This window comes from Neopsephotus bourkii, unplaced genomic scaffold, assembly GCF_033783945.1.
Source record: "Neopsephotus bourkii isolate Nb327-2 ecotype Australia unplaced genomic scaffold, CSIRO-AGI_Nbou_v1 NB_168, whole genome shotgun sequence".
NCBI lineage: Eukaryota > Metazoa > Chordata > Aves > Psittaciformes > Psittacidae > Neopsephotus > Neopsephotus bourkii.
This window is the reverse complement of record NW_026900684.1, coordinates 18,527,783-18,541,201: the sequence shown is the minus strand read 5'-3', so window position 1 is coordinate 18,541,201 and position 13,419 is coordinate 18,527,783. Positions and strand designations below refer to the sequence as shown.

The window sequence follows — 13,419 nt, the reverse complement described above, 5'->3', positions numbered from 1 at the left end:
ATAAATGAGATCATAGACAGAGAGGAGCTGTAGTGTTTGTCACATATGTCTTACTAGTATGAGGCAGATCTCTGAAATAACATGGCCCAGAAGAAGAAAGATCCAAACAGTTGTTTCGATTTATTGTTCTTCTGCAGGCAAATGTACTAATAAGGTAGAAATGCATGAACTGAATGAACTACAGATAAATGCCATGTTAACACATCAGAGCAGAGTACTTGCCCCTATGTCTAGGTTTTCTTGGGAACAAAACCAGCTGCAAACTAATCCATCAGTCAAACTCACTTTAATGCTCTGTGTGCAGGCAGGGGTCTTTCCCTCTAAGCAGAAGGATAAGAGTCCCTTCTCTTATAAATCATGCCTCTCAGGAGCTCATGAAGGAGAACGGCATCACACTGCTGTTTTACAAATGGGGCTGTGAAGGCAGAGGGAGAACTGAGGGAATTTAGCCAGCTACAGATACTGGTGCAGTGTAAAGGAGTATGCGGCTTTATTCCAGTGGTTCTCTTGATCAACAAGGCTGCAAAAATGCCTGTAGCTTTTTGCCCGGCTGTTCAGCTTGCCCGCATGAGCTCAGCTGTTACCTGTCATGGGAGCCTACTTGCTGCTTTATGTTAAAAAAGAGAATAAAACACAACACTGTTTCAGAGAAATGTGCAGGAAATGCCTGTGAATTTCAGGGCTCACCCAAGTTGCAGTTGATCTAAAGCCCCTGTTTCTGGAGCCCCATGATTATGCCAGGCTCCCTGCTTGCAATGAAAGGAAAAGAGTGTGTTTGTTTTTTGAAATCACAGAGGAAAAGCTAAACACAGAAAGGTATAAGAAATCTTCTTTCAGGATGTTAATAAACACCACTGGTATGTTGCCTCATGGGAAAACCTTAGCAAAGCTAAGAAGTAAGTGGTAAAGAGCATAAAATCAGGAATACTGTTAGAAAAGTCACAAATATGGGTGCGTTTAGAAAACCCCTGTGATTCTTGCAGTGGCTAAGAGGTGACATGATTTTTTAACAACTCCTCTTGCTCTGCTGACCACACATCCAATGTAGGCCAGGATGCGGTTTACTCTGTTTTCAAAGCAAGTGCTTTGCCAGATCCTTTAGCTTGGCTTCTAGCATCACCCCCAGGGCCTTTCCACCTAGAACTACCTGTTGGCTGACAGCTTTCGAATGGTGTGAAAGCTAGTTCTCTTCTCTTACCCCTCTGCTGGGTATGGCTACCTCTTGACTTGCAGCCAACAGCTATCCAAGGAGCCCTCTGTCCATTGGCTTGGGTTCCAGCTCGCCATCTCATCAGCACTAAGTACCATCCAGGTCAAACCCTGCCCTGTGGGAATCACTGTGGAAGTCAGAGTGATGAGGGAGAGTACACCAACAAAGATTCCTGTGAAGAAGCAAAGCTTGTGCTTTGCAAACAAGGTGCTCTGATATATATGTGTGCTGACAGATGGTCTGACTTTGAAATACTCTCTCCAAATTCCATTAAGCCCTAGGAAGAGAGCGGGCAGCTAGCAGCCATGAGGAAGTAAGTGGTTTCTTATTAACCAGCCCCCACGCTTCCCAACCCCTGCTAACAGCAGCTGGTGGAGTGTCTTTTCCGGATGTCAGTTATCTGTCCATCTGGCAGGTACTTTTAAGCCTGCCAAGATGAGTATAAATAGAAGAGCTTTTAGGGGAAAAAATGGCAGACCTCCATTGCAGACCCTGTACGTGCTGTGGGGTCCTGGCGGCTCTTGCTTTAGAACTGATTTGCCATCGATGTTTTAGTACTGGCATGGGTGAGAACATTTTTTTTTCCCTGTAAATAAATAAGTAAATAAATGAATAAATAAAGTTTACTTTTTCTAAGAGACAATGATGAGGCTGCTGCTGATCTCATTTTTAAATGTTGTAAAGAATAAGGCTGGAAGCTGTGCAAAGGTTTCTCCTGATTCATTTTTTTTTCTTCAGAGAAATAAAGACTAATTCCATGGTGCCAGAACAGGGTTCGAGTGACTGAGTTGTTTGCATTTAGAGCCCCATAATGAAGTTTAAAGGAAACTGAATTTAGATTTTATGGGATTTGAACAACACTGCAAACAGAATCTCACTGTGCAACATTAACAGGAGAGAGGCACCCTGGAAGAGAGACTTCTAGGGCTCTTCTCTGCCCACATCTTTCAGCACATCATCTAGAAAAGCACCTTGTTTTCAGGTGTGCACCTTGTCTCCCACAGACAGGCTATGATATAAAAGTGTTCTTTCAGGGTGCAGACAGGATGTGATACTTCAGAAGGTGGTTGTGATCTAGACTACTCCTCTTCTCTACCGCTGTGCTCCTGAAGTACCACACAATTGAAAATTAGCCAATGTGATCTCAGAGACAACTCAGCCTGGATGATGCTGGTGTATCATACGAGCACAAGAACTGTTTCCTGGCGTATACTTAACCATGCTCCTACATTTAACTGTTGTTTCAGGCCAACCTAGTGCTCATGTGGAGAATAGGAATGAGGATGCTGTGTAAGAACAGGGTCCTCCAGGCACAAAGGTCTATCATGTTTCCATCCCTACTCACTGATTTGATAGATGCTGTGTCCTTTGGGAGGAGACCTGAGTGCTTCTCGAAGGAAATTATCCATGGATAGACACCTGAAACTACTAATAATAGGGGTTTATTTGTCTCTGTTGGTTAGAAAGGGAGTCTAGATGATCAATTCAGATGCAGGTGTGCTTGTTTAAAGGCTACGAAAATAAACCCTACCACTTCTGCCCCTGATCTTTGATCTCCAGGACGGTGAGAGTGGTGTACAGTGAATTCTCTACGATGTATGGCTATTCTTACTGTGGTGGCAGTTCCAGGGTGCAAAGCTAATCCTGTGGGATGAGATTTAGGTAAATTGGATGTGTATCCTTGTGATTTCTCTCAGTTGTGATGAAAATATTTGGCAGGCTAATTTGTGTTTTCTAAAATGGGCTTGTTGACAGCAAGTGCTAAAGACGTGTATATCCTACAACTTCTGAGTTTGTAAACTTCCACATCTTTCGATGCAATACAACTGTAAGATGTCCTATCTTTGTGATTGGTGTAAATCATGTCCATATCCTACAAAGCCTGAGGATTTTTGCAGAGCAAGTAATGGCGCAGGGTAGCGGTGTGATGTGTTTTCAACACTTGCAGTATTACGGAGCATCTTCTCATTTCATGAGAACAGGTAAATTAGCTGACCTGGTGCTCACCTTTAGTAATATATATATATATATATTTGCTTTATGTAGCTCATCTGTGGTGTTTTATTTATCCTCTTTCTGTACTTAATAGCCCTCATCTCCTCAGAGTTCCTGATACATACGCACCCCTCAAGACCTCACTGTGTTTATTAGGAGCTCCTTTTCTATGTGGGGTGCCCATGCAGCTGTTATGCTGCTGGGTGAAAAGAGAAATCCTTCAGTCAGAGAAGGCAAATCGGTGGCTTGTTTTCTTACTTTTCGTTTCATCTTCTGGAGGTTGAAGGCATTGCAGGGAGGGAGAGCGCTGGCTCTGCAGGCTGCTTGTGAATGCTGCCCGTGTCGGTGGGTGGCAGGAGGCCAGCTGGGTTGCCCTTTGGCAGCGTGGGACTGTAAGATGGATTGGACGGCATGCGGTCTCCATGCTCGAGTGCCCGGGGAGCTGGCTCGGAGGAGCCATGGGGCACGCTCCCAGGCACGCGCTCTCCTTCCATTGATTCAGCAAGCTGTTTTCTCCCGTCTGTCGGAGCTTGGCTGTGCAGCCCCTGCCAGGACAGGATGAATGAAACTCTGGTAATTACTACAGCATGACTTCACTAGAACCATATTGGTAGGGCTCATCAGCAGCTCATTAATTAAGTAGTTGCCATGGTGACGGTTGCCCTGGTAGCATGAAATCCTTTCTTCTCCTCTCCCCCTCCTCCTCTCCGCTTCACAGGGTTTCTCATTCATATTCTTGTGTTTTACATGAATGAAGCCAGAGGGGATCACGGGGCTAGGCAAGGAAGCACTTGAAGAAAAATGATGCCTGTTTCCCCACCATGCCTGTCCCCGTGTGGGTGTGAATGATCACTCAGCCCTGTCCCTGTGTTTGCTTTCCTCAGGTACACAAAGTCTGCCTCACATCCATCTATTTGTTTTCACTGGTTGCTTACAGCTCAAACCCCGAGCACCTGTGTTCCTCTGTGGTCCTGGGACCAGCTGCTCTGATTGCCAGCGGTGGAAGGGAAGGACAGGGCACTTCACTTGCAGCCCAACTGCAGAGGGTTGGCAGTCTTCCAGAGCTGAGCCTTTGCCCGTGTGGGTTTTCTGTGCTTGATTAAATCACAGTATTTCCAATGGCTCTGAAGCCAGAAAGGGCCATTAACTCTTCTAGGTTGGCCACCTGCATAGCACAGATCCCTGACTCCCACCCAATGCTTACTGCTTTGTGCGTGAAAGCTTCTGGATAAGCTGATTTCCTTGTCGAAGATGTCTCATCTTTGTACAAATATTGATAGTGATGGAAAACACTGTGCCTTGTGGCAATCTGTCCAGGTGTCTAAGCACCCCTCGCTGCTTAGAATCTGCCTCCCCAGCATGCATGGTGAGTCTTATTTGGCATTACTTTTCCTTTTCATGGTCTTTGCCTGTGGGTGCTTCCTCACAGCATCTAGCAGCTCCCTTCCTCACACAGAATTGGGATCCTTTCTAATCCCCATAGATGCAGATGGCTGGTTGATGATTTGTCCTGAGCTCATCATTCTGCCCACGTCTTGCTGTAGATATTCAGAGAAGAAATACATCCTCAGTGGATAGCAAGACGTGCCTGAATTCATTTTGTAAGAATGTTTCTCAAGTTCAAAGTAGTCAAAGTAATGACAGAGATGTGTTTCAGTACCCGAGAAAGTTTTCATAGCCCAAAACTGAGCGTCTGGTATGCAGGACTGTGAGGAAGTACAGTTTGCTGGGGCAGTGTCAGAGGAGCACACAGGGTCACAGAGCTCAGACTGACCTGCTGGAGGTAGTCACTGATGTGTGCTGTCCTTTGAGCCATGTTCTGTTATGTATTGTTAGGTAGTGTGGACAATCAGATTCTGGAGATCATCTTTTTCTATGGCTCTGTTTTATTTAGCAATCTGGACATTGCAAGTAGGGATAAAATTTAGCCCATGGGATGGATAATCTCTTGTCTGCCTGCTACTGGGCTTCACCCAATTTGTCTGAAGTGTCTGGCAATGGTGCTGCCCTGAAGGAGGTCACTGGAGCAGAAGGAGCCAGGGGCTGTGTAGCACTGAAAAACTACATCTTCCTCTATTGTCCCTACCCAGAAGTATGAAAAACTGTCAGGTCTATGGTGTTTTCTCCAGCCATGATACCTGCCCTTTTGGAGGTGCATGGAACTGTGAGAGTGCCATGGAAATGGGACACATGGCAAAGGACAGGACCTGCCTCCCTGGTAGCTCACAGTTGCCATGCGTTGGTGTTGCTGTAAAGCTTATTGAGCACAGAGCAGTTGGCTCTGCATTGGTGTTGCTGTAGAGCTTATTGAGCACAGATACAAGGACAAGCAGAGCCAGACCCATTGTATTCTGACCCCCAAATACTTTCAGCCTACCTGAGGGTAAAGGAAGAGGGACCCCAGCTGTCTCATTGCCTCTAAGTCACTGTGTGAGCCGTTAGGAAACGCTTGGCTCTGTGCAGAAAGGCTTCTTGTACTAGAGATGGGAAACCTGACACGGTTTTGGCCTGCCCCTCTGTGGGTTCTTACTTGATTTCTCACTGTGGTTTTCCTTCCGCTTGAGTTGTCTGCACTAATTTTGTAATAACAGTTAGCGCTGGGTTTCGTAACACAGACATACAACATGCAATTAGAAATTGCTTTGTGTGAAATAAAGTAGCTCTGAGTCATATTCAGACAAGTGAATTATCTGTGATTATTCAGCCAAGAAGGGAGACTGTGGTAAGCAGAGGAATGTGCACACCAAGGGCTACACATCATTATTAGCATTTCCATACTATTGGGAAGCATAAGGAGGAAAGCAAAGCCATACACCATGTGAGGGCTGGTCTTATTGGGATGTCTGTGTATAAACATCCATGTGATCAAGTCCCCATGGGGAGGAATGGGCGATCTTTCTCTGGGTGTCCAAAGGATGGGGCAGTGGCATTGCTAAGTCCATTTCCAAAAACCAGAACAAAACAAAAGGATACAGCATAGCTACAAGTATCTTTTAGAGTTCTAAAGTTGCGTGAAGCAAATTCTATATATGGGGAGTTAACCTAAGAGGAGCTAAGGCTTCTTTGAGGGAAGATAGGAGAGAAAATGCCAGGATTTCCAGCACTGCCCTTGTTTGATGTGCTTAGTGGATCAGTTCGTTTTCATCCTCTGGGAATGAAAGGTCACATTAGGAAGAGGCCCCTTGGCTCTGCAAAAAAAGCTGGGAAACCTTTTGGGGTGAAGAGTTGCCATCTCTGTGAAACACGGTGGTTTCTGCAGCAGCCTCCCAGTGTGTTTCTTGCCAGATAGGCAACTGAAGGGCTGTGACTATGGTGAGGGGAGCAGGGACTGGAGGGTGATTTGCATTGAGTGGCAGTTCATCATGGCAGCGCAGGGATAATGTGGGCAGGGAGTGTGCTGGCTGCCTCCTTCTCACAGTCGCACACTTAACATAGGAAGGGTGATTTCTTTTTGAAAGCTTACTGTGAAACTAGAGGTCCTTCTACAAGGCAAGAGCTGTGTACAGGGAGGGTCCTGACCGCACTTGCTGAAGAGCATCTTCACAGACCTCAGTGCCTCACTTCAGCTGCCCAAAGAAGTTTGTTTTCCATTCATTGCAAAGAATCTGTTGACCCTTCCTCAGCAAGTCACAAATGCCTCCATCTGTAAAATGACAGTGAGAAATGCTTAATCTTCCAAGATGAATCTAACAGATGCTTCTCCCAGGAAATGAACTAAAGGTTGCAGCTTTGCTTGAGGGATTGTGAGTCAGGTATGAGTCATTTCTCCCTTGAAGGGCATCTGGATGTGCTTTGCTGATAAACACACAAAGAGCACAAAGCGTGGGGTGAAAGGTTATCACAGGAAGGAGAGACTAAAAAAAAACCCACCCACAAAAAACCTCTGAGATACACCAGTGCACCCCGAACCCTCTTCTGTGGCCCACAGGATGCATTAGCTGGGGTTTTTAAAGATGTTGCTCCTACTGCATGCTAACTTGTAAAAGGCACACAGGAGCCTTCTGTTTGAATGGAATTTGGATATTTCTAGCCTATCTATTGTTTCTGGTGCTCGTTTGCCGCAGGTGCCTTGAGCCCAGGGAGCTGGGAGTTGTGCATAAAGTACAGCTTCAGCTGGTTTTCCACACTAAAATAAGGTGGTCTGAGTATAAATTAAAATCAGAGCCTCTGAGTGTGATAGCACAGAGCATTTGACACGCCGGTAATTGATCTGTGTGGAAAAAAGTCATTTGCAGGGAATAATGTGGTACTGGATGGCTTTCCAAAGTGACTGTAAACAAAGTCAGTGCAGAAATTGCTGACGAAAATTACCTGGCCTTGTGTTATGCAGCTCAGAATAAGGGACCATAGTGATTCTACTCAGCTTTAGGGAAATAAATCACAAAAAGAGGCACTGGACTATAAAGAATTAGGTGTAAAACTCGTTTCCAGGAATAGACCACAAGTGTTTTGAGACAATCCTATTAGCTCAATGGTAATCCCTGCTCCCATCGGACATCAGAAGTAGGAAAGCTGGCTGCAGCAGCAGCAAATTAGCATTAATTGTGCTTCATCTGATGGAGATAATCCTAGCCAAGTGCAGCCAGACACTGATTTTCATATATTGCTGTTCTGACCATTTGACTATCAAGCTGTTTCTTAGTGACGTATACTTATTCATGGCAAAGGGGCTGCAAAAAGCAGCCTAGCGTCCTGCCTTAGGAAGCCAGTGGAGCATGGCCTGGAGGAGAGCTCATGGCTTTTACCAGGCTGACACATACACCAGGGAGGGGGCAGACATGCTTGCCAGCACACAAGTCCATTCCCAGATTGGGAATGAAAGCTGCTCTTTCCAAGCAGAGGCAGGTCAGGAGCAATTACTCTAGGTTCAACATAATTATGCTAATCAATCAAGCAATTAGACGGATAAGGATGCAGGATGAAGAATTATCCATCCTTTTTTTGTGAAAAGAGAGAGGCTAGCAATTGACTTGGTTTGCAATGGGAGAAGAAGAGGTGGTGGGGAAGATTGAAATAAAAACCTCTGGTTGTGTCTAAGGCTTTAGATGTTGGGTGGGGGGTGTGATTTTTAGATTTTGGGCTCATCAAGAGCTTATACTTTGCCTTGTGGTAACATATGCGGTGGAGATGCTGTTTCTCCTGGCTGCTGCCTGCTCCAGGCTAATGCTGGTGGATGCATGGAGTATTAGTGTTGCTTCTAAGTATTTGTGTTCCAGGAGACCCAGTTTCTGTACCCAGGCTGAGAGAGAAAACTCCAGCATATATTCTGGGACCAGCCAATTTATAGGTTTGGGGGGTTTTTTGCATGAGTTTATAAAGCGGAGCTTTATTTCTCACTTTTGTCATCATAAGAACCAGGAGAATGTCAGGCTTGGATCATCTCATAGATCTCATAGCCAAACATGTTATGTGTACCCCTGGCCTGTGAAAACACAATACCCCCTGCACCAGCTATTCACAAACTGCCTTTCACCGTGGTTTTGTGCCTGGCATAGCTATGGGTTCAAAACTGTTCAGAGAATGACAGCCAGGCCAGAATGTGACCAGGGTTGGGAAGTTAGTCCTTGTATCCCTGTGCCATGGTGGAGATGAGAGATGCCAGCTTTTTGATGGTGTCAGATCTGCATAGCCAGTATGAAGGAATAGCACAGAGAAGAGAAGGTTCTGGCTCTATCATCTCTTCCAAAAATGTTTTTAACCTGAATGAGTCTGAACTTGAAGAGCTGAAGCACTTACTGTGTCCCTGAGAAGTAATTTTGACTATGCTGGTTACCCTGACATAGTTAGGGTACCTCTCTCAAGGCAAGAGAGAGCATATCCTTTCTAGAGCAATTGCTGTCACTGGATAAAGGACACAGTTTTGGTCCTTCCTCAGGCCTGAAATAGAAGCAGCAGACCTGAAGGTGAATCTGAGCTGCTCAGTACTGAATTAGGTGTGTACCAGAGAGGTCACCTCTGAAAGAAAAAGTGTTTGGTAGCTGTGAAATAGAGGAGGGACCAGAGAAGTGGAAGGTGGGAGGGTGGTGTCTCTGAAGGAAGAGAGGGTTCAGTGTGCCCTTCTTAGGAAGATGACATTAGTGGCTGCAGCTTTGCCTGCCTGGAAAGGCAAACCATCTGTAAGCCTGGCCTACAGGACAACCCGTTGGCCTGCTCTGTTTTCTCCTCCAGACCTTGCTGTCACAGCCCGGCTCTGAAAAACAGCAGCAGGGCAGGCTGGAAAACTTCCACAGAAATAGAAAAATCAAGATGTATTCTGCTCAAACAATGGCTTCCCAAGGCTGGTGATGTACCTCAAGATGGTGAATAATCAATCAACCTCCACAGATGAAGGGAGGAAACCAACAGAACTATCTGCTCTTCCTTCTGGCAGGCTCCAGTGCCTTGGGAGATGGCTCTGCTGGCTCTTTCAGTTTTCAAGACAGCTCCTTTCCCTGGGAATGACCAGCAAAGACAGGGTGGGAAGCCTGCCCTCTTCCTGCCCGGTTGTCTTGCCTGGCCACCAGCTTAGGTCTCTTGGCACAGGCACCCCACAATCCTTAGTCTGCGCTTAATTCTCAAAAGCCCAACTGCAAAAAAGCTGGAGGCTGGTTTTTGGAAGTTGGTCCAATGTGATGTCCATCTCCACTGCTCTATAGCAGCAAGACACATGAAATAGTTAATAAATAGACATCAAAATATCAGAAACATGAAACAGAAGAGATTTCTGGTTCAGTTCTTTCCTGTTGAACATTTGGTTTCCAGCATATGAAGATTGGAGAATGGTTCACTATAAATAGAGCTCCCTGCTTTAAACATACTAATTCTGTCCCAGGATGTCCCTAAGGTACCTAGCAAGATGTGCCAGGGAAGAGGTGGTTCTGTGCTTGCCCCATCACAGGCTCTGTATACACAGATGTACTCCTGGCTGCTATGAAAGCAGGGTGCTGGCAACATGGCACATTGGATGGCCCTTTTTGTTTAGGTGAATTAGGAGTCCTTTACCTAGTTCCTAGACAGAGGACATCACTGCGTCTGTCTTGTGAGTGCTAAGAGGGCAGATCGGGGAAAGCTAGCAGGGAGATCAGTTCCTCAAGGTTTTCTCCACAAATTGCCATTACTTTGGCATGGCCAGGGTCAAGCTACCATCAGTAGCATCCTTCTCTGACCAACCTCATGGCAGCAGTGCAACCGAGAGGAAAGAGGATTGCTCCCTGTGGGAGCTGCTGAGTGACAACTCAGGTGGAAGGGGGGATACAGCAGTTGTTCCTCACTACCCGTAGTGGCACAAGAAGGATATTGGATGTCAGTTCTCAGTGTGAGTGAATGCACAAAGCATTTTATTCCTTGTCTGCTTTCCAGGAAGTAATTGTTCTTCCTTCCTTTGCATGAGGCAAGTAGCACATTGCAGTTCCTGCAGCCAAACAAGTGGCTGAGCAGCAAAGAGGACCCGGGGCCTGCGCATCTGTTTTGCAGGAGATTGGGTCAGATCTGCAAGGCTGGGACTGGCTCATCTGCCTTCCTGGCTGATGACAGCTGACAGCTGTGGAAGACAGAGGGAGAGGGGGAGACAGGCTTGATGTGAAAAGGAAGGGAGCTGGGATTGCAAAACCGCACTGATGACGGTTTTGCTAGTAGAATTCCAATTCCAAATCTACATGTGATGAATTAAAACCTGAAATGGTGTTTAGCAAATGCGGCTTGCCAGGCCAAATTAGCAGCCTCATTTGTTGCTAGTAGCAGCTCTTTAGAACTCTTAAAGATGGGTTCCTTTTAAAATGTGGCATAAATAGGATGTTTTCTCAACAGTAGCATTTCCTCGCTTGAGCATCACAGTAATTTTTGTACCCTTTGGTCTCCCACAGCTGGTATACCAAAAGAAAATGACAGCACAAACCCCAGCCAAGCTCCTTGGAAATGTAAATAGGCCGGAACCACTGGTGTCCTCTTAACACAGCATCAATCACTGCTGGGTGCTGAAAATGGCAACACGTTCGTTACGGTCCAGGCAACCATCTCAGGCAGCAGATGGAGAAGGTTTAAGACCTAGTAGCACTGTTTCAGAGGTATGTATGCTTCTCTGCAGAAAATGGGGCACAGATGGGTTCTGCTTTGACCTGCTCACTCAGTAACTGCCAAATCCTTATGTTTTCAGACCAGCTCTGTAATTATCACAAGGCTCTGTGGCATCATTTGGAAACCCTGCATATACCCCTTACTCATGCTGGCTCTTACCTGAGCTTCCTGTGCACCTGCAGTGAAGTAGTAGACAGTAAAGCAAGGCAAGTCCTTAGCTTCTGGTGGGGTCTTCTCCAGAAAAATTGACCCATTTACCTTCTCCAAGCAGACTGTTTTTCCAAAAATAGTAGTCTTTGGAGGCTGTTGCTGCAGGTGAAGTGTTGCAGCTAGTGATATATCCATCAGCCACAAGAATCGAATTGAATCGGATCCATCCATACCGGGGGATTCCCAAGCCACAGAGACTTCTCCCAGAAGACAGGGGAACACTGGGGACCATGTTGGGCTGTCCATTGGAATGGTGGTGGTGTGAGATGCTTTGTTCGGGTGATGAAGTGTACGGTGGCTTTTAGCTGTAGTATCTTCTGACCAATGAATACTGGCTTTACCAACCAAAGAGTAAGATGGAGTATGCTGCTGGTTTCAAGGCAAAGGGAGCAATTCTTATGAGGAGGAAGGACTGTAGTAAAAACTGTGTTGTGCTCTGATTTGCCTTTCTTGATGGCTCCCATTAGGAAATGAGCATGGATGTGACTTCTTGGGTGTGCCATCTTTGTGGAGAAAAAGCAACGATCACTCATCAGTGGATAGACATACACGCGGCCTGTTTCAGATCTCTCTTGGCCAGGTCTACATGGCAAATACCTCACTGCATTGCTCTCTTGATCAGCGGGTAGGTAATATGTGATCCTGATGGACACAAGAGGCTAGAAGACAACTATTTGAAGGTTATATTGCAGCTGTAGTTATACCATATATATACCATATAGCAACACCGCTTTCGGAGCTTGTTTTATTTGAATAGCTCTAGGGATGAATTTTGGTCTGTGTTCAGGACAACACGCTGTTTCATTATCCTGACTGCCTCATGTAGGAGCATGCCAATTCTTGGATGTCCTTGTGGGATGTTTGTTTCTCAGCCAATTTCTGTTCCAAAGCTTGCTTTTTCCAAGAACACCAGGTGGTTACTGAGTCACTGCTTTTCAGGTTACTGTCTCTTCCATGCCATGGAGCAGCCAGGGGGATGTGATGCAGCTGCCCAGAGGAGCTGCTGAGGATTTGTAGTCACTGAAGGCTACTCTGTACTAGAGGAGATTAAAAGCTGTGGTGGTGGTAATGCAACTGAAGGATCAATCTAGCCTGAGTGGAACCACAGCTTGGAGCAGTGAAAGATCTCTTGCCAGTGTAGAAGGATATTTGAACCACCTCTGTCTTTTTAAGATGTTTATCATATGTTGCCTCCAGGGAGGGTGGTTGGGAGCTGTTTTACATTCTTTTCTCCTCATTTCTGGAGGAGGACCATTTCTGGAGCTGAGGGTCCACTTTCTAACTTAGGGAATAGTTTGACAAATCTTGACACCTGAAGTGTCACAGAATTCTTCTTTCCATAAGTATGTCCTACTGCTTCTCTCCATCTCCCTGAATCAAACCCGTATCTGGGGAGCTGATTCCCCTTAAAATAAAATGTTTTTTTTTTCTCTTTCCCTTCCTCGCCAGCAGTATCACTTCCCTGATCCTGCTCTGTGCCTGATCCAGCAAACTTGAGAGTTGATTCAATGAAAACGGTGCACAGGACCAGATGTTTCAGGGCTCTGGCCATCACTGTCAATAGAAGCCGTTAGTTGAGTCAGACCTTACATCCCAAAACATTACAAGATGATGAAACAAGTTGGATGGATGGAGGGGAAGATGCTGCCTCAACCATTGCCATGAAAATGAAGAAGGGTCATAGTGAAAGAGGGGCATACTTGTAGGATCTTCAACCTGTGCTTAGCCAAGGGTAGCAGTTGCTGTACGTTAGTGTGTGGCATCACATTAAAAGCTGGCTGTTGTGAGTCCCTTGAGGTTCTGGCGTGTCTTACAACCTACCTAGCATTGATAGCATGAGCACAGTGGGTGAATGCATCTTCTGCAAGAATGAATACGCTCTGTCTTCACTAAGAAACTGTCTCTGTCAGAATTTAGAGGAGATGAGGACATTCATCTGTGTTCAGGAATCC

General features: G+C 45.9%; 1 long non-coding RNA gene across 1 annotated transcript; it reads left to right on the top strand.

The window, feature by feature from the left end:
- The first annotated feature begins 4,271 nt into the window (after window positions 1-4,271).
- On the top strand, window positions 4,272-12,675 carry LOC133221408 (uncharacterized). The gene is made up of 3 exons (XR_009728000.1): window positions 4,272-4,571; window positions 11,047-11,247; window positions 11,337-12,675. It is a non-coding gene; the product is annotated as an uncharacterized LOC133221408 (long non-coding RNA).
- The last annotated feature ends 744 nt before the right edge of the window (window positions 12,676-13,419 follow it).